Source organism: Globicephala melas, chromosome X (assembly GCF_963455315.2).
Source record: "Globicephala melas chromosome X, mGloMel1.2, whole genome shotgun sequence".
NCBI lineage: Eukaryota > Metazoa > Chordata > Mammalia > Artiodactyla > Delphinidae > Globicephala > Globicephala melas.
Genome location: NC_083335.1, coordinates 118,799,440 through 118,822,772, shown reverse-complemented (window position 1 = coordinate 118,822,772; position 23,333 = coordinate 118,799,440). Strand labels below are relative to the sequence as shown.

Below are 23,333 nucleotides of genomic sequence, written 5' to 3'. Positions count from 1 at the left end.
AGCTCAGTGGACCCTCGCCGTGCCTTTATGTGACCCGTCCCGGCCTCTGAGAGGCGGAGTGACCTGCCCAAGCTCGCACAGCTGGTACCAGGCACAGTCTCACCCCTGCATCTCCTGTGCTTGGCCCTGCTTAGGAGAGATAAGGAATTAAAACACACTTTCTAAAAAATAAAAATAAAAACCCAAAACTACACAAAAGGAGGCATGCTTTCTGTCTTCAAAGAATTCTCCACCTCTGAGGGCCATCACGCCCGGGGAGAAATGGGGCAAGAAATCACCTCCAAAGACACGCACCTTCAAGATTACGGATGACACACATGTGTCCAGGATAAAAGTCTACAGTTTTTGTTTGCTATGAAAGAGATGTTTGAATCCAAGGATTGTGAGAAACCATTGAGAAAATGGTTAAACCGATGCCACCAGATGCATTCCTCTCCTTCTCGAGAGGCAGGGAGAGCCCACGAGAAAGCCGTTCCTCATTAGGAGTGGGCTGTCATCCAGATGCGCTCTCAGTGCAGCTTTGCAGTTCTTCCTTCACCCCTGGACAGCTCTCGTGACCACAGTGACCGCAGCCAGGGAGCCCCAGGGAGCTTTGCAGCCTGAGGATGTTACAGCATCCGTGGGAGCTGAGCTCGTTTTGTAACCTCATGGGAGACCCGTCTGCATCACAACTCAGTACCCGGTGTTTGCAAGCAGCCCGCTCGCAGACCTCCCACCCCCTCCCCTGTGTGCTCACTACAAGGTGAGCCTGGTCTCGTCTCGTTTGCTCTACCCGGCGCGCTATGAGTCCTGCAGGGCCAGCTCCTGAAGGAGTTTGCCTCTTCCTGATACAGGTCGCTTATGACTTAGATCCCCTCTCTGGTTTCCACCAGGATGACAGGTGGTCTGATCGTGAAGGGACTTTGGGGACCTCCATTTTCAGGTGGAAAAACAAAAGTCCGTACCAGCTCCATGATATATTCGGTAACATGACCGTGTCTGAGACCTTTTAATGCCAAGAACATCTCAATGACTATTGGGCTTGGATTTATGCACTTACGTGACGTGTGGAATCGTTAGTGTAGGTGCGTTTCTGTGTGTATAACACACACATACGTATATAAACATCCAGTGCCTTCACCACACACACACAGACTTATACAGACATACACACACGCACTAGTATACTTTGTCTGTTGTACGTTATTAAAAGCATAACAAAGTACATTTAGTAAAAGTATGTTTTACATCTACTCATTGGACAACCTGTCTCAGTGTACTTTGAAATATTTGTCATACACAACTTTCCCCAGACAGGTGAGGTCAGAAAGCTTATTCCTTTTCGTTCCAATGTAGCAAAAGCAGGACATTAAGAGGACGGTGATTAATTATGACATGTCCCCAAAAGGGCCAGGTTCTTGCATTTGGAACCATTTCCAATGTAATGTCTTTTTCTTTACCCTGGAGCCCTGCCGACAGACCTCTGGGATGGGAGAAATGCGCCTTTTGGTATCACACACCCAGAATGATGTTTAACCAAATATCTGGGTGCCCCGGGACTAGTCAAGCTGAAACACGAAATTATCCCTCACGGGTCTTCCAACCCTGGAAAAGTGCCACAGCTCAGACATTAAGAATAAGGAAAGGGCTTCCCTGGTGGTGCAGTGGTTGAGAGTCCGCCTGCCGATGCAGGGGACGCGGATTCGTGCCCCGGTCCGGGAAGATCCCACATGCCGCGGAGCGGCTGGGCCCGTGAGCCATGGCCGCTGAGCCTGCGCGTCCGGAGCCTGTGCTCCGCAACGGGAGAGGCCACCGCAGTGAGAGGCCCGCGTACCGCAAAAAAAAAAAAAAAAGCTTGTGATGAGAAATAGAAGAAAAGTCAGGATACAGATTTCTCCGTGTTTACTGGGAAGTACTTCCAGCAGGAGGCTTGGGGGTGTGTTCGGACAGGTTCGCTTTGGAAGAGTTTCTTGTGTGGTTTGCAAGCCGCCACTCACGAAAGCCACGCCGGGACCTCACAGTTGGTGGGAAACTGTGCTGTGATTTCTGACGGCTCCAGAGCTGCCTGACGCCTTATGTGTTAACCACTAAGAAGCTAAGGAAAGGGAGGGGTCCTCGCCTGCATCCGGCTGGACCCACGCCCAGACGTTGGCTGTGGGATATTCAGTGCACAGAGCAAGGAGAGAAGCCCTCGTCCCCTGCAGCGGGCACAAACCCCGATTGCTTTGTGCGCTCCACCCCCGATCGCCCACATTCCTCTTAGATAGTGTCGACTTGGGAAAAAAAAAAAAAAGCACAACGTGAGCGTTGTGAGTTAAGTTTTACTGGGGGCAAAATGAGGACTGCAGCCTGGGAGACAGCATTTCAGACAGCTCTGAGCAACCGCTCCAAACAGGTAGCAGGGGAGGGGGGAGGTCAGTATATATGTGGGATTTCGGTGAACGGGGAGTGCATTCAGTCAGTGTATATGTGGGATTTCGGTGAACGGTGAGTGCATGCAATCAGTCAGTATATATGTGGGATTTCGGTGAAGGGGGAGTGCATGCAATCAGTCAGTATATATGTGGGATTTCGGTGAACGGGGAGTGCATGCAATCAGTCAGTATATATGTGGGATTTCGGTGAACGGGGAGTGCATGCAATCAGTCAGCGTATATGTGGGATTTCGGTGAACGGGGAGTGCATGCAGTCAGTGTATATGTGGGATTTCGGTGAACGGGGAGTGCATGCAATCAGTCAGTATATATGTGGGATTTCGGTGAACGGGGAGTGCATGCAATCAGTCAGCATATATGTGGGATTTCGGTGAAGGGGGAGTGCATGCAATCAGTCAGTATATATGTGGGATTTCGGTGAACGGGGAGTGCATGCAATCAGTCAGCATATATGTGGGATTTCGGTGAACGGGGAGTGCATGCAATCAGTCAGTATATATGTGGGATTTCGGTGAACGGGGAGTGCATGCAATCAGTCAGCATATATGTGGGATTTCGGTGAACGGGGAGTGCATGCAATCAGTCAGCATATATGTGGGATTTCGGTGAACGGGGAGTGCATGCAATCAGTCAGCATATATGTGGGATTTCGGTGAACGGGGAGTGCATGCAATCAGTCAGCATATATGTGGGGTTTCGGTGAACGGGGAGTGCATGCAATCAGTCAGCATATATGTGGGATTTCGGTGAACGGGGAGTGCATGCAATCAGTCAGCATATATGTGGGATTTCGGTGAACGGGGAGTGCATGCAATCAGTCAGTATATATGTGGGATTTCGGTGAAGGGGGAGTGCATGCAATCAGTCAGTGTATATGTGGGATTTCGGTGAAGGGGGAGTGCATGCAATCAGTCAGTGTATATGTGGGATTTCGGTGAACGGGGAGTGCATGCAATCAGTCAGTATATATGTGGGGTTTCGGTGAACGGGGAGTGCATGCAATCAGTCAGTATATATGTGGGGTTTCGGTGAAGGGGGAGTGCATGCAATCAGTCAGTATATATGTGGGGTTTCGGTGAAGGGGGAGTGCATGCAGTCAAGCACATATGTTTGCAGGTTTCTGCTAGTCTCCTGCAGGTTCCTGCTAGCCACACGGAACAGACGGCACCAGGAAGGATTTTAGTGCTTTCGTGGTTACGAGGAGGTGCAAGCATTGGGCTCATAAAACCGTCTCCTGAAAATCTCTAACTATCTGAAGACCTGTCCCGCCAGTTTTTCCCAGAGCACAGAGTTCCTCATTCCTGGTCTCCACCCTGAGCTCCTTTCAGAGGGTGTTGAAGGTCAGCAGCTGCAGCGGCTCTTGATTTAATCCTTGTAGAGGTGACAGCAAGGGCCAATCTGTAGTTGGCAAAAGCAACATGAGACAACTACTCCCCCAGCCCCTCCTAAGTCGCAGAGATGAGCAGCTAATGGAGGTGATAACAGAGTGAAAAAGCAGCGTGGATTACACGCCCACGGAGCACCAGTGGCTCCATTAAATGCTGACAGTGCTCTGATGACAAAGGGATGAGGTATCTCCCATCTAACAGGTTAAGGAACTTAAGTTTAGAGAGATTAAGTCATCAAGGTCCCTCCACTGATCAGAGGCAGAGCTTCTCCTGTTTACCTGAAAGACCCCCAAATCCTCTTCTGTGATCACCTGGTGACCACGGTTCCAGGAACAAAGGGTGTAAACCCACCTGCCTCCAAATCAAAGACGGTGCATGGCAGAATCAACCTCGTAAGTCCTGAGGTCCCACAGACCTTCTCTTCCTCCTTCCATGGTTCACCCTCTTTCATGTATTATTTCAACACGTGTTTATCTGTCAAGGGGTTCTGTGTGCTGGCCACCATTCTGGCTCTAGTAAACAAGCCAGGTCAAGTCCCTGCTTAATGTCCATCCCGGGGGAAGAAGCAGACAGTGAGTGGACATGCAAGTAGATGAAATGCACGATGTGCTTTGTTACATGGTCGTTGAGTGTTCCGAGGTTGAGCAGGGAGAGGACAGACTGACCAGAGGAGCCCTTGCAGCACTGTGGCCGGAGAGGGCTTCTATGCGGGGTGACGTTTGTCCGGAGACCTGGCTGAGGTGAGGAAGGGAAAGGACAGCTGTGCCCCAGCCAGGAGCAGACTGTGTGGACAGTAGAACAGCGATGGTCCGGCACGGAGGGATGCAGCTCGAGCAGATGTGTGTGCAGGAGGCTGAGGCCAGAGGGACTGGGGCAGGTCTTGTTATCTTACTTGGATTTTGGAGTCTGTCATGAGTGAGATGGGAGCCACTGGAAGTTTTTCTCGGATGGAGCCGATGGTGGTGGTGGTCGACCCACAACTGCTGGGAATTCCTTGCCATTTCCATGAACAGCGACCTGTCTTCCAATGCAAGCCCTGACTCTTGTTGGATACCTACCCTGCTTGCTGGAACACAGGGGGCCCATGGGAGAGACAAGCTGCAAATCGGCGAAAGGCACATAGCCCCGCTGGTAACTACTGAGCACAGGGTATAAATACCCCAGCTCACACACCTCTCAGCCCGGCTCACCCGAGGAAAGTGCTTTAAGGTGCTTCTCAGAGCATCACCATGATATTACGCTCCAGTCACCTGGGTGTGGCTGGCCTGATAATTCCCCCCTCCTTGGCTACTTTCCTTCCTTGCGTGACCTCCCCATCCCACTCCTGGAGCTCCCTGCCCCTCCCTGCGTTCAACCCTCAACCCAGGCTCTGCTTCTGGGGGAAGGTCAGTTGCGAAACCTGACCTGGGTACAGACAGGATCAGTCTGACTGCTGTGTGGACAGCAGTGATGCAGGAGGGACTGGTGGCAGGTCCTGGATGTTGGCGTTGTCCAGGGACAGATGTCCAGTGCCTTGGACCAGGCAGGAGATGGAGGTGGGGTGATGAGCAGCAGGCTCCCTGGGGACTTGCTGATGAACGGCATAAATAGATGCAGGGAATCTGCGTGGTTATCTGGGCTTCTCTTTTCCTTGCTGAGGCTGCCCTGTTCTTGACGGTTCTGTGCCTTCTCGCTCTCTCGCCTTGCCTTCTCCAGCCCTCCCCCATACCCACCACCTTGATCATTAACAGTACTGCAGAATTTAATTCAACGCAAGGCTTTTGTGGAGCGTGGTGTAGGCGTTAGACACCCACCCAGGTACCAGGGAGACAGAAGTTCGTACTTCCCATCCAAGGTGTGATGAACAGAGGCAGCAAATCATCGGGATACAGTGTAAAACTGCACCACGTCTGTCTGATGTGAAGACAAGTTTGGGCAAATAAAACTTGTCTTTTCTGAGTAGTGTTTTTTTTAATTGGAGTAGAGTTGATTTACAATATCGTGTTAGTTTCAGGTGTACAGCAAAGTGAATCAGTTATACATATGTATACATTTTTCAGATTCTTTTCCATTATAGGTTATTACAAGATATTGAATATAGTTCCCTGTGCTATATAGTAGGTCCTTGTTGCTTATCTATTTATATATAATAGTATGTATGTGTTAATCCCAAACTCGTAATTTATCCCTCCCTCCCCTTTCCCCACTGGTAACCATAAGTTTGTTTTCTACGTCTGTGGGTCTGTTTCTGTTTTGTAAATAAGTTCATTTGTGTCATTTTTTAGATTCCACATATAAGTGATATCATATGATATTTGCCTTTCTATGACGTACTTCACCCAGTATGATCATCTCTAGGTCCATCCATGTTGCTGCAAATGGCATTATTTCATTCTTTTTTATGGCTGAGTAATATTCCATTGTATATATGTACCACATCTTCTTAATCCACTCATCTGTTGATTGGATTGTTTCCATGTCTTGGACATTGTAAATAGTGCTGCTGTGAACATAGGGGTGCATGTATCTTTTTGAATTAGTTTTCTCTGGATATATGCCCAGGAGTGGGATTGCTGGGTCACATGGTAGTTGTTTTTAGGTTTTTAAGGAACCTCCATACTGTTCTCCATAGTGGCTGTATCAATTTACAGTGTAGGAGGGTTCCCTTTTCTCCACACCCTCTCCAGCATTTATTGTTTGTAGACTTTTTGATGATGGCCAGTCTGACTGGTGTGAGGTGATACCTCATTGTAGTTTTGATTTGCATTTCTCTAATAATTAGCAATATTGGGCATCTTTTCATGTGCCTGTTGGCCACCTGGATGTCTTCTTTGGAGAAATGTCTATTTAAGTCTTCTGCCCATTTTTCGATTCTGTTGTTTTTTGTTGTTGTTGAATTGTATACACTGTTTGTATATTTTGGAAATTAAGCCCTTGTCGGTCCTATCGTTTGCAAATATTTTCTCCCAGTCCATAGGTTGACTTTTCCTTTTGTTAATGGTTTCCTTTGCTGTGTAAAAGCTTATAAGTTAGATTAGGTCCCATTTGTTTATTTTTGCTTTTATTTCTATTGCCTTAGGAGACGGACCTAAGAAGACATTAGTGCAATTTATGTCAGAGAATGTTTTGTGTACATTCTCTTCTAGGAGTTTTTTAAAATTTACTTTTATTTATTTATTTTTGGCTGTGTTGGGTCTTTGTTGCAGTGCATGGGCTTCTCATTGCAGTGGCTTCTCTTGTTGTGGAGCACAGGCTCTAGGCGCATGGGCTTCAGTAGTTGTGGCTCGCAGGCTCTAGAGCACAGGCTCAGGAGTTGTGGCGCACGGGCTTAGCTGCTCCGCGGCATGTGGGATCTTCCCAGACAAGGGCTTGAACCCGTGTCCCCTGCATTGGCAGGCAGGTTCTTAACCACTGCGCCACCAGGGAAGCCCTCTTATAGGAGTTTTATGGTGTCATGTCTTATATTTAAGTCTTTAAGGCATTTTGAGTTGATTTTTGTATATGGGGTATGGGTGTGTTCTAACTTCATTGAGTTGCATGCTGACTAGTGTTTTTGAATGTCTGTCTTTATATAAAATGCAATGGGTATATATTTATATTTATCTCTTCAGACACAAACACGAATTATCGTTGCCTTCTAATTAACTGAAGTAGGTAGTCTTGCAGTGTGAGCCTTCAAGAAAATAAAGATGTTCGTCAGAAATGGATCACCTGTACAACTGTCATGTGTATAACACATTATCATGTTCAAGGGACTGTATAATTTAGATCATTTGTCTCATTTAGACTCATCTGTGATGAGGCTACGTTATTTCATCATCAAGATCATCTTCACCACTGTCATCACCACCACCACCACCATCACAACCATAATCATCATCACCATCACCATCATCTCCATAATTATCAACATCATCACCACCAATAGTATCACTATCATCACCATCATCATTACCACCATCACAATTACCATCACCACCACCACCACCATCACCATCACCACTATCGTAATTATCACCTTTATCACCACCACCACCATCTCCATAATTATCAACATCATCACCACCATCATCACCACAATCAACATCATCCTCATCATTTTCATCATCACCATCCTCACCGTCATCACCATGTTACAGAAGTTGAGGCTCACCCAAGGTCACAGAGCTAATAACTAATGACACCATCACTCATACGCAGACCTTGCCAAAGCAGAGCTCTCTGCCCACTCCCCCTACCACATGCCAGGAACCTTCCTTCAAAGACAGACACGGCTTGCCCTTTCCTCTCCTCTCCTTCCTACTTGCCCCCTGAAATGGGGAGCCACCCTCCTGCACCGTGAGGCCGTGAGTAGGGGTGGAGGAGTGGGGAGATGCAAGGACCCTGCTTTTGGAGGACTGACACCAGCCCTGACCCCATTCCTCAGGGTCACCTTTACGTGAGAGGGAATCACGTTTCCATCATTTTTGAGCCCTGTTGTTTTAGGGTTTCTGTTCCTGCCAGCCCTAATCCTGATGCAGTCTTCAAGCTCCACAGATCCTGCAAACCACCCCCCTCCTCCCATATCGTACGCACATGCCAAACCCCCCATCCTAACTACTCTGAAGGCGGCTCAGCCATTTCCATAATCTGATTTGCTTTTAATCTGTGTTGGAAAGGATAAAAGCAATGGCCTTCGAGGGCAGACCTGGAGCAAAACCACGCAGCTGCACCAGGTAAAAACGCTGCGGATAAGTGTTTGGAAAGCGCTGGCTTATCGCGAGGGATGTCTAGGAGCGCTATTAAGCAGTATTTTAAAAATCCAGTTTATTCTAAAGTGCGTATTTTCCATCTCTGGCTCAGGTCCAGCCAGCAAAGAAAGACAGGCTTTGGCTTGTGGCTTCTTTTATTCCTCATCCCAAATTGACCATCACCGGTAAATGAGATCAAAGCTTCCAGCCCATCAGCCCGTAAAGGCCCCTGGGAAAGGGAATGTTAAGCCGTCATCGGGACCCAGCTGGACATGGGAGTGGGTGGCCCAGTGCCCACGAGGGCATCATTGTATCTCAGCCTTGCCCTGTTGTGACTGCATGGACCACACATCCTAGGAAGAAGTCCAGCCTCTCAGAGGATTTTTCTGACACAGTGAGAGGCCAGTTATCAGAGACAGTGAGAGGCCAGTTATCAGAGGCAGTGAGCCTTGAGGCTGGATGACGGCTCACGTCAGAGGGGGAAGATCTTGTTTTCTTATTGAACTCTAGTTGATGTGCAATAATGCATTAGTTTCAACTGTCCAGCAAAGTGAGTCAGTTTGTTTTGGTTTTTTTGCAGGTTACTTTTCCTTATTACAAAATATTGAGTATAGTTCCCTGTTATACAGTAGGTCCTTGTTGATGAGCTATTTTATATATAGTGTGTATCTGCTAATCCCAACCTCCTAATTTATCCCTCGCCCTCCCTTTCTCCTTTTGTAACGATAAGTTTGTTTTCTGTGTCTGAGTGTATTTCTGTTTTGTAAATAAGTTCATTTGTATCATTCTTTTTTAGATTCCACATATAAGTGATGTTTGTCTTTCTCTATCGGACTTACCAGTACTTCACTTAGTATGATCATCTCTAGGTCCATCCATGTTGCTGCCAGTGGCATGATTTCCTTCTTTTTCATGGCCGAGTAATATTCCATTTTATACATGTACCACATCTTCTTTATCCATTCCTCTGTTGCCGCACATGTAGGTTGCTTCCAAGTCTTGGCTGTTGTAAATAGTGAGCGTAGGGGTGCATGTATCTTTTCAAATTATAGTTTTCTCTGGATATATGCCCAGGAGTGGGATTGCTGGGTCATATGGGAGCTCTATATTTAGTTTTCTGAGGAACCTCCATCCAGTGGCTGCATCAGTTTACATTCCCATCGACAGTGCAGGAGGGTCCCCTTTCCTCCACACCCAGGAGGGGCCCTTCTTGATCACCACAGAGCTGTGCTGCAGGCTGCTTGGGGGCCCGGAACACATCCCTGGACATTGGTAGAAAGGGGAGTGCTGATGTTACTGGACACAGAACAGCCTCTGTGGTAGGATGTTTATGCAATGGACATCTGGGAAATACGTGAAGATAATCCTGCCCTTGACGTTCCAGTGGCCAGGAGGGCACATCAGAAAAGCATGGAGTGCTGGTCATGGGCTGCTTCCTAACAGTGCTGTGAGCAAAGCCGGCTCATAATTTACAAAAGAGAGACATCTGGGTCTTTCGTGCCAACAATTTAAATTAGTCTTGCAAAAAAGCAAGGATTTAATCCAGTCCAAAGAAAATTGGATTAAGGGAAGAGCATTTTGTAAAATGCTCCTGGAAACTATGCCAGAAGCCGTAGCACAATGGTTGTAAAAGAGTTTTACAGGAGTGTGATGAGATGGGTGTGTGTGTGTACACGCAAGAGGTTTACTGTGTGACTAGAGTGAGACAGGTGCAGAGAAATCGTGGGACTCGGTGGGGTGTGCTCAGGGGGAATTTAATAGATGCTCTAAGAGAAATATATACAACTCATAGAATATCTTCAGTACAGGACTTCCCTGGTGGTTCAGTGGCTAAGACTCTGGTGCAGCACGGCCAAAAAAAAAAAAAGCCAAACAAAAAAATTCTCTGTATGATTGCAATATTAATACCACTCTGTGTTCGTTCGTCAATCAGTATGATTCTTTCTCTCCGAGTACCGCTGATTTTACCATCAGGCTTTATCATCTTGAAACATGCAGATGTGGGTATTAGTCAGCTGAGGCTGCTGTAACAGAACACCCCAGACTGGGCAGCTTAAACAATGGAAATTTAGTTCTCACCGTCTGGAGGCTGGGAGTTTGAGATCACGGCGTGGACAGGCTCAGTTCCCGGCGAGGCTCTCTTGTTGGCTTACAGATGCCACCTTATCTGCATGTCCTCGTGTGGTGGAGAGACAGACCCCATACCATATTATAACCTCCTTTCACCTTCATTAATTGTTTACCCCAAATACAGTTCCTCTGGGGGGTTAGGGCGCCAACATATGAATTGTGAGGGGATATAAATCCGTCCATAGCAACATGGCTTGAGATAAGCAGGCAGGCTTGTCACAGCCCAGCAGGGGCATCTCAGCTCCCTACCTCGTTCCGTTTCTGAATGGGAACATTTCCCAACAAGGCTGAGAAACCTGCTAGTTGAACAGTCACCCCCCACTGCTCCCCACGTTTGTAGAGCCCTTCAGTTCCCTGAGGTCAGGATGCCCCTGCTGTGCCCCTCAGCCCTGCCCCTCAGAATTCCTGCCCACATCCCAGCCGCCAGATCTGGGCTTCAGTGACTGGGCCTCCCTCTGGTCCCAGAAGGCCACTAGAATCAGCTCAGTGCAGGGAATACACAGCCTCCAACCCCCAAGGGGAGGTGGAGTAGGAATCCCCCAGCCCCCTCGGGCAGCTCGCTCACAGGTGCTGTCCAGGGCACTGGGGTTTCCAGAGCAGCTAAGTCCAAATGCCCCACAGTGCTGCCTGGCCTGGTTCACAGCCCTGGTTCCCCATCCCTTTCCCTCACCCCAGATACTCCCAAGTCTGCATGCTGTGGGACCCCAGCCACGACAATCAGCAGAGATCCTGGAAAAATAAAACCCACCCTGGATAGTTCCCCAAGAGGAGAAAAAGAAGCAAACACCTTCGGTACGTCAAACTCCATCCATTCAACACCTATGAGAAAAGTCAGCTCTATTTTTTTTTGAATTCTATGTATTTTTTTATAGAGCAGGTTCTTATTAGTTACCTATTTTATACGTATTAGTGTAGATATGTCACTCCCAATCTCCCAATTCATCCCACCACCACCACCCACCCCTGCTTTCCCCCCGTGGTGTCCGTACGTTTGTTCTCTACATCTGTGTCTCTATTTCTGCCCTACAAACCGGTTCATCTGTACCGTTATTCTAGGTTCCACATCTATGCGTTAATATACGATATTTGTTCTTCTCTTTCTGACTTACCTCAGTCTGTATGACAGTCTCTAGATCCATCCACGTCTCTACAAATGACCCAATTTTGTTCCTTTTTATGGCTGAGTAATATTCCATTGTATATATGTACCACATCTTCTTTATCCATTCGTCTGTCGATGGGCATTTAGGGTGCTTCCATGACCTGACTATTGTAAATAGTGCTGCAATGAACATTGAGGTGCATGTGTCTTTTTGAATTATGGTTTTCTCTGAGTATGCCCAGGAGTGGGATTGCTGGATCATACGGTAATTCCATTTTTAGGTTTTTTTTTTTTAATTGCTTTACAATGGTGTGTTAGTTTCTGCTTAATAACAAAGTGAATCAGTTATACATACACATATGTTCCCATAGCTCTTCCCTCTTGCAGCTTCCTCCCTCCCACCCTTCCTATCCCACCCCTCTAGTTGGTCACAAAGCACCCAGCTGATCTCCCTGTGCTATGTGGCTGCTTCCCACTAGCTATCTATTTTACATTTGGTAGTGTACATATGTCAGTGCCACTCTCTCACTTTGTCCCAGCTTACCCTTCCCCCTACCCGTGTCCTCAAGTCCATTCTCTAGTAGTTCTGTGTCTTTATTCCCATCTTGCCCCTAGGTTCTGCATGACCTTTCTTTTTTAGATTCCATATATATGTGTTAGCATATGGTGTTTGTTTTTCTCTGACTTACTTCACTCTGTGTGACAGACTCTAGGTCCATCTACCTCACTACAAATAACTCAATTTCGTTTCTTTTTTCTTTTTTTTTGCGGTACGCGGGCCTCTCACTGTCGTGGCCTCTCCTGTTGCGGAGCACAGGCTCCGGACGTGCAGGCTCAGCAGCCATGGCTCACGGGCCCAGCCGCTCCGCGGCATGTGGGATTCTCCTGGACTGGGGCACGAACCCGTGTCCCCTGCATCGGCAGGCGGACTCTCAATCACTGTGCCACCAGGGAAGCACAGTTTCGTTTCTTTTTATGACTGAGTAATATTCCATTGTATACACGTGCCACATCTTCTTTATCCATTCATCTGTCGATGGACACTTAGGTTGCCTCCACATCCTGGCTATTGTAAATAGAGCTGCAGTGAACATTGTGGTGCATGACTCTTTCTGAATTATGGTGTGCTTAGGGTATATGCCCAGTAGTGGGATTGCTGGGTCATAGGGTAGTTCTATTTTTAGTTTTTTAAGGAACATCCAATACTGTTCTCCATAGTGGCTTTATCAGTTTACATTCCCACCAACAGTGCAGCAGGGCTCCCTTTTCTCCACACTCTCTCCAGCATTTGTTGTTTGTAGATTTTGTGATAATGCCCATTCTAACCGGTGTGAGGTGATGCCTCATTGTAGTTTTGATTTGCATTTCTCTAATAATTAGTGATGTTGAGCAGCTTTTCGTGTGCCTCTTGGCCGTCTGTATGTCTTCTTTGAAGAAATGTCTATTTAGGTCGTCTGCCCATTTTTGGATTGGGTTGTTTGTTTCTTTGATATTGAGCTGCATGAGCTGTTTATATATTTTGGAGATTAATCCTTTGTCTGTTGATTCATTTGCAAATACGTTCTCCCATTCTGAGGGTTGTCTTTTCGTCTTATTTGTAGTTTCCTTTGCTTTGCAAAAGTTTTTAAGTTTCATTAGGTCCCATTTGTTTATTTTTGTTTTTATTTCCATTACTCTAGGAGGTGGATCAAAAAAAGATCTTGCTGTGACTTATGTCAAAGTGTGTTCTTCCTATGTTTTCCTGTAAGAGCTTTATAGTGTCCTGTCTTACATTTAGGTTTCTAATCCATATTGAGTTTATTTTTGTGTATGGTGTTAGGGAGTGTTCTAATTTCATTCGTTTACATGTAGCTGTCCAGTTTTCCCAGCACCACTTATTGAAGAGGCTGTCTTTTCTCCATTGTATATTCTTGCCTCCTTATCAAAGATAAGGTGACCATAGGTGTGTGCGTTTATCTCTGGGCTTTCTATTCTGTTCCACTGATCTATATTTCTGTTTCTGTGCCAGTACCGTATTGTCTTGATGACTGTAGCTTTGCAGTATAGTCTGAAGTCAGGGAGTCTGATTGCTCCAGCTCCATTTTTTTCCCTCAAGACTGCTTTGGCTATTCGGGGTCTTTTGTGTCTCCATACAAATTTTAAGAGTTTTTGTTCTAGTTCTGTAAAAAATGCCATTGGTAATTTGATAGGGATTGCATTGAATCTGTAGATTGCTTTGGGTGGTATAGTCATTTTCACAGTGTTGATTCTTCCAATCCAAGAACATGGTGTATATCTCCATTTGTTTGTATCATCTTTAATTCCTTTCATCAGCGTCTTATAGTTTTCTGCATACAGGTCTTTTGTCTCCCTAGGTAGGTAGTTTATTCTTTTTGTTGCAGTGTTAAATGGGAGTGTTTCCTTAACTTCTCTTTCAGATTTTTCTTCATTAGTGTATAGGAATGCAAGAGATTTCTGTGCATTAATTTTATATCCTGCAACTTTACCAAATTCACTGATTAGCTCTAGTAGTTTTCTGGTGGCATCTTTAGGATTTTCTATGTATAGTATCATGTCATCTGCAGACAGTGACAGTTTTACTTCTTTTCCAATTTGTGTTCCTTTTCTTTTTCTTCTCTGATTGCCGTGGCCAGGACTTCCAAAACTATGTTGGATAATAGTGGTGAGAGTGGACATCCTGGTCTTGTTCCTGATCTTGGAGGAAATGCTTTCAGTTTCTCACCATTGAGAATGATACTTGCTGTGGGTTTGTCGTATACGGCCTTTATTATGTTGAGGTAGGTTCCCTCTGTGCCCACTTTCTGGAGAGTTTTTAACATAAATGGGTGATAGAAAGATTTATAAAGCTTTATCAAAAGTTTTTCTGCATCTATTGCGATGATCACAGTTTTTATTCTTCAGCTTGTTAATACTGTGTATCAGATTGATTGATTTGCGTATATTGAAGAATATTTGCATCCCTGGGATAAATCCCACTGTGATCTGGTGTATGATCCTTTTAATGTGTTGTTGGATTCTGTTTGCTAGTATTTTGTTGAAGATTTTTTCATCTATATCCATCAGTGATATTGGTCTATAATTTCCTTTTTTTGTAGTATTTTTGTCTGGTTTTGGTAACAAGGTGATGGTGGCCTCATAGAACGATTTTGGGAGTCTTCCTTTCTCGGAAGTGTTTTGGAAGAGTTTGAGAAGGATGGGCGTTATCTCTTCTCTAAATGTTTGATAGAATTCACCTGTGAAGCCATCTGGTCCTGGACTTTTGTTTGTTGGAAGATTTTTAATCACAGTTTCAATTTCAGTACTTGTGATTGGTCTGTTCATATTTTCTGTTTCTTCCTGGTCCAGTCTTGGAAGGTTATACCTTTTAAGAATTTGTCCATTTCTTCCAGGTTGTCCATTTTATTGGCATAGAGTTGCCTGTAGTAGTCTCAGGATGCTTTGTATTTCTGTGGAGTCTAATTTTAATGATTTGAGTCCTCTCCCTCTTTTTCTTGATGAGTCTGGCTAATGGTTTATCAATTTTGTTTATCTCCTCAAAGAACCAGCTTTTAGTTTTATTGATCTTTGCTATTGTTTTCTTTGTTTCTATTTCATTTATTTCTGCTCTGATCTTTATGATTTCTTTCCTTCTACTAACTTTGGGTTTTGTTTGTTCTTTCTCTAGTTCCTTTAGGTGTAAGGTTAGATTGTTTGAGATGTTTCTTGTTTCTTGAGGTAGGCTTGTATAGGTATTAATTTCCCTCTTAGAACTGCTTTTTCTGCATCCCATAGGTTCTGGATCGTGTTTTCATTGTCATTTGTTTCTATGTATTTTTAAGAGTGTTGTGGTCAGAAAAGATGTTTGATATGATTTCAATTTGCTTAAATTTTCTGAGGCTTGATTTGTGACCCAAGATTTGATCTGTCCTGGAGAATGTTCCATGTGCACTTGAGAAGAAAGTGTAATCTGCTGTCTTTGGATGGAATGTCCTATAAATACCAGTTACATCTATCTGCTCTATTGTGTCGTTTAAAGCTTTTGTTTCCTTATTAATTTTCTGTTTGGATGATCTGTCCATTGGTGTAAGTGAGGTGTTAAGTCCCCCACTATTATTGTGTTACTGTCGATTTCTCCTGTTTTATAGCTGTTAGCAGTTGCTTTATGTATTGAGGTGCTCCTGTGTTGGGTGCATATATAATTGTTGTATCTTCTTCTTGGATTGATCCCTTGATCATTATGTAGTGTCCTTCCTTAACTCTTAAAATAGTCTTTATTTTAAAGTCTATTTTGTCTGATATGAGAATTGCTAGTCCAGCTTTCTTTTGATTTCCATTTGCATGGAATATCTTTTTCCATCCCCTCACTTTCAGTCTGTATGTGTCCCTAGGTCTGAAGTGGGTCTCTTGTAGACAGCATATATATGGGTTGTGTCCATTCAGTGAGCCTGTGTCTTTTGGTTGGAGCATTTAATCCATATATGTATATTCCTATTACCATTTTCTTAATTGTTATGTTTGTTATGTTTCTTAATTGTTATGTTAATTGTTATGTTTGTGTAGGTCCTTTTCTTCTCCTGTGTTTCCCACTTAGAGAAGTTCCTTTAGTATTTATTGTAGAGCTGGTTAGGTGGTGCTAATTTCTCTTAGCTTTTGCTTGTCTGTAAAGCTTTTGATTTCTCCATTCAATCTGAATGAGATCCTTGCTGGGTAGAGTAATTTCCCTTTCATCATTTTAAATATATCATGCCACTCCCTTCTGACTTGTAGAGTTTCTGCTGAGAAACCAGCTGTTAACCTTATAGGGATTCCCTTTTTCTTTGTATTTAATTTTTGATAGTTTGATTAATGTGTGTCTTGGTGTGTTTCTCCTTGGAGCTATCCTGAATGGGAACCTCTGTGCTTCCTGGATTTGATTAACTATTTATGTTTCGGTTTTTTTGGCTGTGAGGCATGTGGCATCTCAGCTCCCTGACCAGGTGTTGAACCCACACACCCCTGCGCTGAAAGGTGAAGTGATGGGGCCAAGGGTGGACAGCCCTCTCACCTCTGTGCCCCTCACTTCTCTTCTGCCCCCATCCAACAGGCAGACCCATGGTGAGCTCTGTGGGGCAAGGAGCAGGGGTGGACAGGGATGGAGTGCATGCGATCAGAACACCCACCATACTCTCCCCCTCTCCTCACCCATTTAATGGATCATCTGTTGCTTCCCTGATCAGAGAAATGAGAATCTGCTGATGTAAGTTACTCTGCAACCCACTTTTTAAATTTTTATTGGAGTATAGTTCATCTACAACATTGTTAGTTTCAGGTATACAGCATAGTGATTCAGTTATCCATGTACATATTCTTTTCCCATTTAGGTTATTACAAAATACTGAGTAGGGTTCTCCGTGTTACACAGTAGGTCCTCGTTTTCCTCTATTCTATATATAGTAGTGTGTTCCTCTATTTTATGTATAGTATGTGTGTATGTTACTCCCAAACTCCTAATTTATCCTTCCCCCACCCCTTCCCCTTTGGTAAACATAAGTTCCTTCCCTAAGTCTGTGAGTCTGTTTCTGCTTCTGATATCAGGTGGTATTTGTCTTTGTCTGACTTCCTTCGTTTAGTATGATAATCTCTAGGTCCATCCACGTTGCTGCCAATGGCATTAGTAATGTATGTACCACATCTTCTTATCCATTCATCTGCTGATGGACAGTTAGGTTGCTACCATGACCTGGCTCTTGTAAACAGTGCTGCTATAAACACTGGCATGCATGTGTCTTTTTGAATTATGGTTTTCTCAGGGTATATGCCCAGTAATGGGACTGCTGGGTCGTATGGTAGTTCTATTTGTAGTTTTTTGAGGAACCTCCATCCTGTTCTTACATTCCCACCCACAGTGCAGGCGGGTTCCCTTTCCTTCACCCCCGCCCCAGCATATATTATTTGTAGACTTTTTGATGATGGGCATTCTGCCCTGTGTGAGGTGATACCTCACTGTACTTTTGATGTGCATTTCTCTAATAATGTAGAGATGTTGAGCACCCTTTCATGTGTCTGTTTGCCATCTGTATGTCTTTGAAGAAATGTCTATTTAGGTCTCTGCCCATTTTTCGACTGGGGTATTTGTTGTTCAGTTGTTTGTAGATTTTGGAAATTAAGCCTTCATCAGTTGCATTGCTTGCAAATATTTTCTCCCATTCTATAGTCTGTTCATGGTTTCCTCTGCTGTGCAAAAGCTGATTAGGTCCCATTTGTTTATGTTTCTATTGCCTTGGGAGACTGACCTGATTCGTGAGAGAATGTTTTGCCTGTGTTCTCTTCTGGGAGTTTTAAGCCTTTAATCCATTTTGAGTTTATTTTTGTGTTTGGTGTGAGCGTGTGTTCTAAACCTCATTGATTTACATGCATGTCTCCAACTTTCCCAGCACCACTTGCTGAAGAGACTTTTTCCCATTGTGTATTCTTGTGTCCTTTGTCAAATATTAATTGACCATAGGTGTGTGGGTTTATTTCTGGCCTCTGTTATTTAAAGATACATTAAAACAGTATAAGAACTGAGGAAGATTGGGGGAATCCACCAACAAAGTCCAGAGCTGAGAGCACAGAAGAGCATAAGGCATCAGTGTTGAGACGCCTGCTGTGGTCAGCTGAGTAATGTCCCCAAAGATGTCCATGTTCTAATACCCGAACGTTGTGAATATGTGAACTTAGTGGCAAAAGGGAGTGGGCAGATGTGGTCCTGCTAAGCACCTTGAGATGCACAGGTGACCTGGGTCTTACAGGTGGTCCAGTGTCATCACCTGGGTCCCTGTAAAGAGGACGTCAGAGGAGTATTTGATTACAAGATGCTGAGCTGCTCGTTTTGATGATCAAGGAAGGGGCCACAAGCTCAGGATGGCAGACGCCTCCAGAAGGTGGAAAAGGAAGGAAATAGATTCTCCCCTGGAGCCTGCAGAAGAAAGCAGCCTGCGGGATCCCTTGAGTTTAGAGCTTCGGGCTTTAAAACGGTAAGATAGCACATTTTGTTCTTTTAAGCTACCAAGTCCTCGGTTCTTAGAGTAGCCACAAGAAACTCAGCCAGAATCCAAGGATGTTAAGCAGGGGGATAGCTGACACTTGCAGGGAAACAACGACTTATGAAGATTAGATGACTAGGACAGATGAGAAGTAACGTAGAGAGAAAGATCTGTTTTTCAACCTATTGATTTTCATCTCCCTAAGAGACTGCAAACTCCGGGAAAGAAGGGCTCAAGTGTCTCCAGCTCACCTTCCAAAGGGGAGCAGTATCTCCACCTGCTGCCCCATCCGGCTGGATCCGCGAGAAGCAGAGGGAGGAGGGTTGCCGTGTCAGGTGCGACCCCACGCCTCTGCAGGGTTCCCCTCTCGTTGCCAAGATCCTGGCATGTGGAACACGGTGCAGGGATTCAGATGCACCATGGCTTACGTTCCGGGGACGCAGTAAGGAGATAGTTAATCATTACCGTCTAATTCTGATGGCTCCAGCGCTGCACCCCTTCCCTCTTAAGCAGATGCTCGAGCTGAAATGGTTTGTGCACCTGCGTAGACAACGTGGTTTTACTTCATCTCAGTAGAGACAGCGTGGGCTCCTGAACGGCCTCTTCTCATCACTTCTGGGTCTTCTTCAGCCACCCAGCCAGGCTCTCCACGAATAACGCCTGAAAAAGAATGCACGGCCAGGAGCCTTGCCCCGAGGTCAAGGCGGCTGAATTGCTGCTTTGTCCGGGCAGGGGTTCTGCACTGCAACAGGAATGCAATCGCCACCTTCAGATCTCGGGTGGCAGAAGAGGCAGCCCACCCTCAAGCCTTTCCAGCCCAAGAGAAAGATGCTTTCCACTTTGTGCCTGTGAGCGCCAGGCTCCACCCCCCTCCTGCCTCTGTGCACCCTTCTGCAAGTCACTCGCCTCTTTACTTTCTCTGCACGATGGGAAGCTTGCCTGCAAGGTGGTTAGTGGTGGAGATGGGACCTCCATATTTGCGTCACTGTCACCGACAAGGTGAGGACCTGCCAGTTCCTGTCTCTCTCCAGGAGAGGAGGAGCAGACCACTTCCCAGGGGAATCTGAGTCAGCTAAGTAAATGCTGCGACCGTTTGATGGAAACACCAAGTGATTTCTACTGGGGAATCTCTGAAAAATACTGTAAAGCCATTACCTTCTTAGAACAGACCATCTGTCTCCCGGTATCATTGAAAACAGCCATCACTTAAAAGGCAACTCAGCCCAGCCTGGTCAGGTGCTAATCAAGGACATGAGTTAATAAGGCAAAATAATTAGAGGATTCGTGTCATGACCTACCTGGTAAGTGCCCATCTTATATTCTAATGCTTATAATCACAGTCTCAGCTGTTTGGGGGTAGAAAAATCCAGCAATGACACTGTCTGATACGGATTCTCTGATATTTTCTTGAAAGAACCAAGGGACTTGAACGCAGGAAGGCAGTGCCACTCGAGGACGTCAGGGCAGTGCTGACACCCTTAATAAGTCAAGGATGCAGTGTCCATCACAAACCTTTCCTGCTCTCTGATTGCCTGAGATTTATGGGATCCTGATGAGTCACTAGGGACGTGAAATCATAACTAGAAGAAACATCACCACCAATGAAACAGCGTGTCACGGCTCAGCGTACGTGGTCGACCCTTCCTGACAACATCTCATAACTGCAGAACAGAGGCCTGTGTTATCCCGACGTAAATATGGACCCACGGTAATGGTTCCTGGGAGGGCATTATTGGGGGTGGGTTTCCCACGGTGCTGCTTACCAGTCATTCCTTGGAGACCCTGAGATTGTAGAAAATACTGATCCAGAGCACGGGATGCAGATGACCTAAAAATGGACCCGAGGGGAAACAGTTAAGTGGGGTTATGATGGCTCTACCGGTCCAACCAAACAAGGGAGGGTGGATTTATGATCAGATTCTGAATTCTAGAACAGGAAGGGATCTGGAACGAACAGAGGCACAGACGCTGTCCCCACAGGATGGTCTACTTAGCAACTGGCTCCTCCCTCCCTGGGGCCATGTGTCACTATTCAGCCCATGGGGGTCAGGGTAGTTCAGAGGGTACTTGCTGAGGTTGCAGACCTGGAGCTCCAGGATTTGGGGGAAGGTGGTGTCCAGAATTGTCCCTCCCTTTTCACGAGGAGGCTCAGCTCATCCACGGGTGTGGAGAGTTCAGGCCTGCAGGCTGTCTCAGGGTCCACGAGGATGGATGTCCACCTCACCAAGCACTGTAGGGAGGCAGAGGGTTATCAGTGAAGGGCTTCAAGAAGCATGAAAAGCTGCGTGGACGGATCCCCGGGAATGGACATGATGATGAAGGTGATAGACTGTCCGCTGAGCATCTCCAGTTTCTCATTTCCTCCTATCCTTAGGGTGGATGAACATCTGAAATTAGGCTGTGATGTTGTCTGATTCTTGTGCCCCCTCCCCTTGAAGGTGGGTGATCTAACTCACTGTGACACAAGAGCGTCCAGCCGGTCCATCAGGACGGTCTCCAGGGACAGGTCCCGAGGAGGAGTCTTAAGGAAAGTGATACGTGGTCTTCAGCGTCTTGAGTCTGAAGGGAAGCAGCATGGAAGAAGGTAATATTCACGTCTGCACTACCCCGTATTATGTGTGTGTGGATGTAACAAATATAAACATTGTAAGTATTATAAATATGGCAATAATATATGATACACATACAATATGATTTATACAACACGCATATAGAACATAAAACGTGTAACATTTGACAGCATGACAGTTAAGGTATCTTTTTGGTTTTTGAGGCACACGAGTACCTTGTGGCCTCTCCTGTTGCAGAGCACAGGCTCAGCAGCCATGGCTCACGGGCCCAGCTGCTCCGCAGCATGTGGGATCTTCCTGGACCGGGGCACGAACCCATGTCCCCTGCATCGGCAGGCGGACTCTCAACCACTGCGCCACCAGGGAAGCCCAAGGTATAATTTTTAAGTTGTAATACATAGTATAAAATATAATCGGTGTAATTGCATATATTATACATTATATGAGTATATCTTAATACATAATAGTAATGTATAAACATGTATTATATATTAATATGTGTATATATGAATATAATGTATAGACATATATATAACAGAATATATAATATACATTCTAACAAATGACTGACGTAATTGTATACAATATGTAACAGTATATAATAATGTAAAATCATAATATAATGTAAAATCTGACATGTATATGAAATATACTATATATAATATACAATTTAATGTACCAAAACTTCGATGGTATAACCTTAAATACTAGATATGATACATGTATATTATATACAAAAATTAGTACATAATATATACTGTTATATAGTATATATATTACCATGTACTAGTATATTAATACTAGTATACAGTATATACTAGTATATATTACTATAGTACAATATACCTTATAATCTATATTGTGTATTATGTGTTCATTGTACATAATCTATAATGATGTGTATGTTATACATAATAGAGCAGTATAATAACTGTATAATATATATTATACACAATTTAATGGACGTCCTGTTGGCTACCTAGCTTGTCTCCATTGTCTTTAAACTTTCCGTTGCGCCTGGATGCACACACTGACTCCCTTCCCTGGGGAAGTGCATCCCCACCTCCTCCATGTCCCCGAGGCTGCCTGCTGTGGCCCCCGCTTTGGGCACAGAACCACCCCCCCGGGTGCCACCCGGTTCCCCTCCGTCACCTCTGCCCTCTTCACCTCCTTGCCTGTCACCTCACCAGGCAGGATAGCACCCAAGTCCCACCTGTGCTGCTCCATGCCAGCCTCTGCAGCAGCAGAGCTCCTTTCTCCTTCAACCACCAGCCTCACCCTGGATTTCCACATCCACAGTAACCTCTTCACTCGCCTATCAGCCGGGCTTCCGAGAGTCCGCCTGCCGATGCAGGAGACGTGGGTTCGTGCCCCGGTCCGGGAAGATCCCACATGCCGTGGAGCAGCTGGGCCCGTGAGCCATGGCCGCTGAGCCTGCACGTCCAGAGCCTGTGCTCCACAACGGGTCAGGCTGCAGCAGTGAGGCCCACATACTGCCAAAAACAACAAAAAAAGAAACTATCAGCTGCTCCTTCCTTTCTCCTGCCTCTGGACCCCCGTCCCCCCCGACCCTGCATGAAGATGGTCCCTGACGTCTGACCCTGGCGTTCTCTCCCTGAGCAGCGTGATGGGGCCAATGGATTCTGCAATCTCTCACCGTTATGGAAGCTCCAATACCTCCCTCCAAAGTGAAATGTCAGGTGGAGAAAGACAAACACCGTAGGGTCTCACTTGTATGTGGAATCCAAAAAATACAACCAAGTAGTGAATATAACAAAAAAGAAACAGACTCCCAGATCTAGAGGACAAACGAGTGGTTCCTAGTGGGCAGGGGGAGGGGGAGGGGGGCATTATAGGGGAAGCAGAGTAAGAGGTACAAAGTACTAGGTAAAAAATAAGCTACATGGATATATTGTACAGCACAGCGAACAGAGCCACTATTTCGTAATAACTATAAACCTCTTCCTTCCTGAACTTTGCCTGTCACTAACGACGTTCCCTCCCCCATCAAACACCACAGCTGCTAAGCTACCTGAA

At 45.5% G+C, this 23,333-nt stretch overlaps 1 protein-coding gene and 1 long non-coding RNA gene across 19 annotated transcripts in view; one reads left to right on the top strand and one right to left on the bottom strand.

Annotated features, from left to right (window-relative positions):
- The window catches only part of DHRSX (dehydrogenase/reductase X-linked), a 368,637-nt gene that overhangs the window by 300,643 nt on the left and 44,661 nt on the right, over positions 1-23,333 (top strand). For 8 of the 16 annotated variants that reach the window (XM_060291858.1, XM_060291849.1, XM_060291864.1 and 5 more), the window contains exons 11-14: positions 18,493-18,717; positions 18,932-20,027; positions 20,141-20,434; positions 21,165-21,310. The gene's annotated coding sequence lies outside the window, so the exon portion shown is untranslated. Of the gene's footprint in view, positions 1-11,316; positions 11,434-18,492; positions 18,718-18,931; positions 20,028-20,140; positions 20,435-21,164; positions 21,311-21,499; positions 21,671-23,333 lie in introns of all 16 variants that reach the window. The other 8 variants (XM_060291856.1, XM_060291853.1, XM_060291847.1 and 5 more) reach the window with 6 other exon arrangements.
- LOC115842371 (uncharacterized) overlaps positions 16,975-23,333 on the bottom strand; it is an 82,568-nt gene continuing 76,209 nt past the window's right edge. For 2 of the 3 annotated variants that reach the window (XR_009560605.2, XR_011377143.1), the window contains exons 5-10: positions 22,510-22,789; positions 21,183-21,285; positions 20,811-20,956; positions 20,490-20,554; positions 18,978-19,965; positions 16,975-18,518 (exon numbers count right to left, since the gene is read on the bottom strand). This is a non-coding gene — a long non-coding RNA (uncharacterized lncRNA). The remainder of the gene's footprint in view (positions 18,519-18,977; positions 19,966-20,489; positions 20,555-20,810; positions 20,957-21,182; positions 21,286-22,509; positions 22,790-23,333) is intronic. The other variant, XR_011377142.1, reaches the window with a different exon arrangement.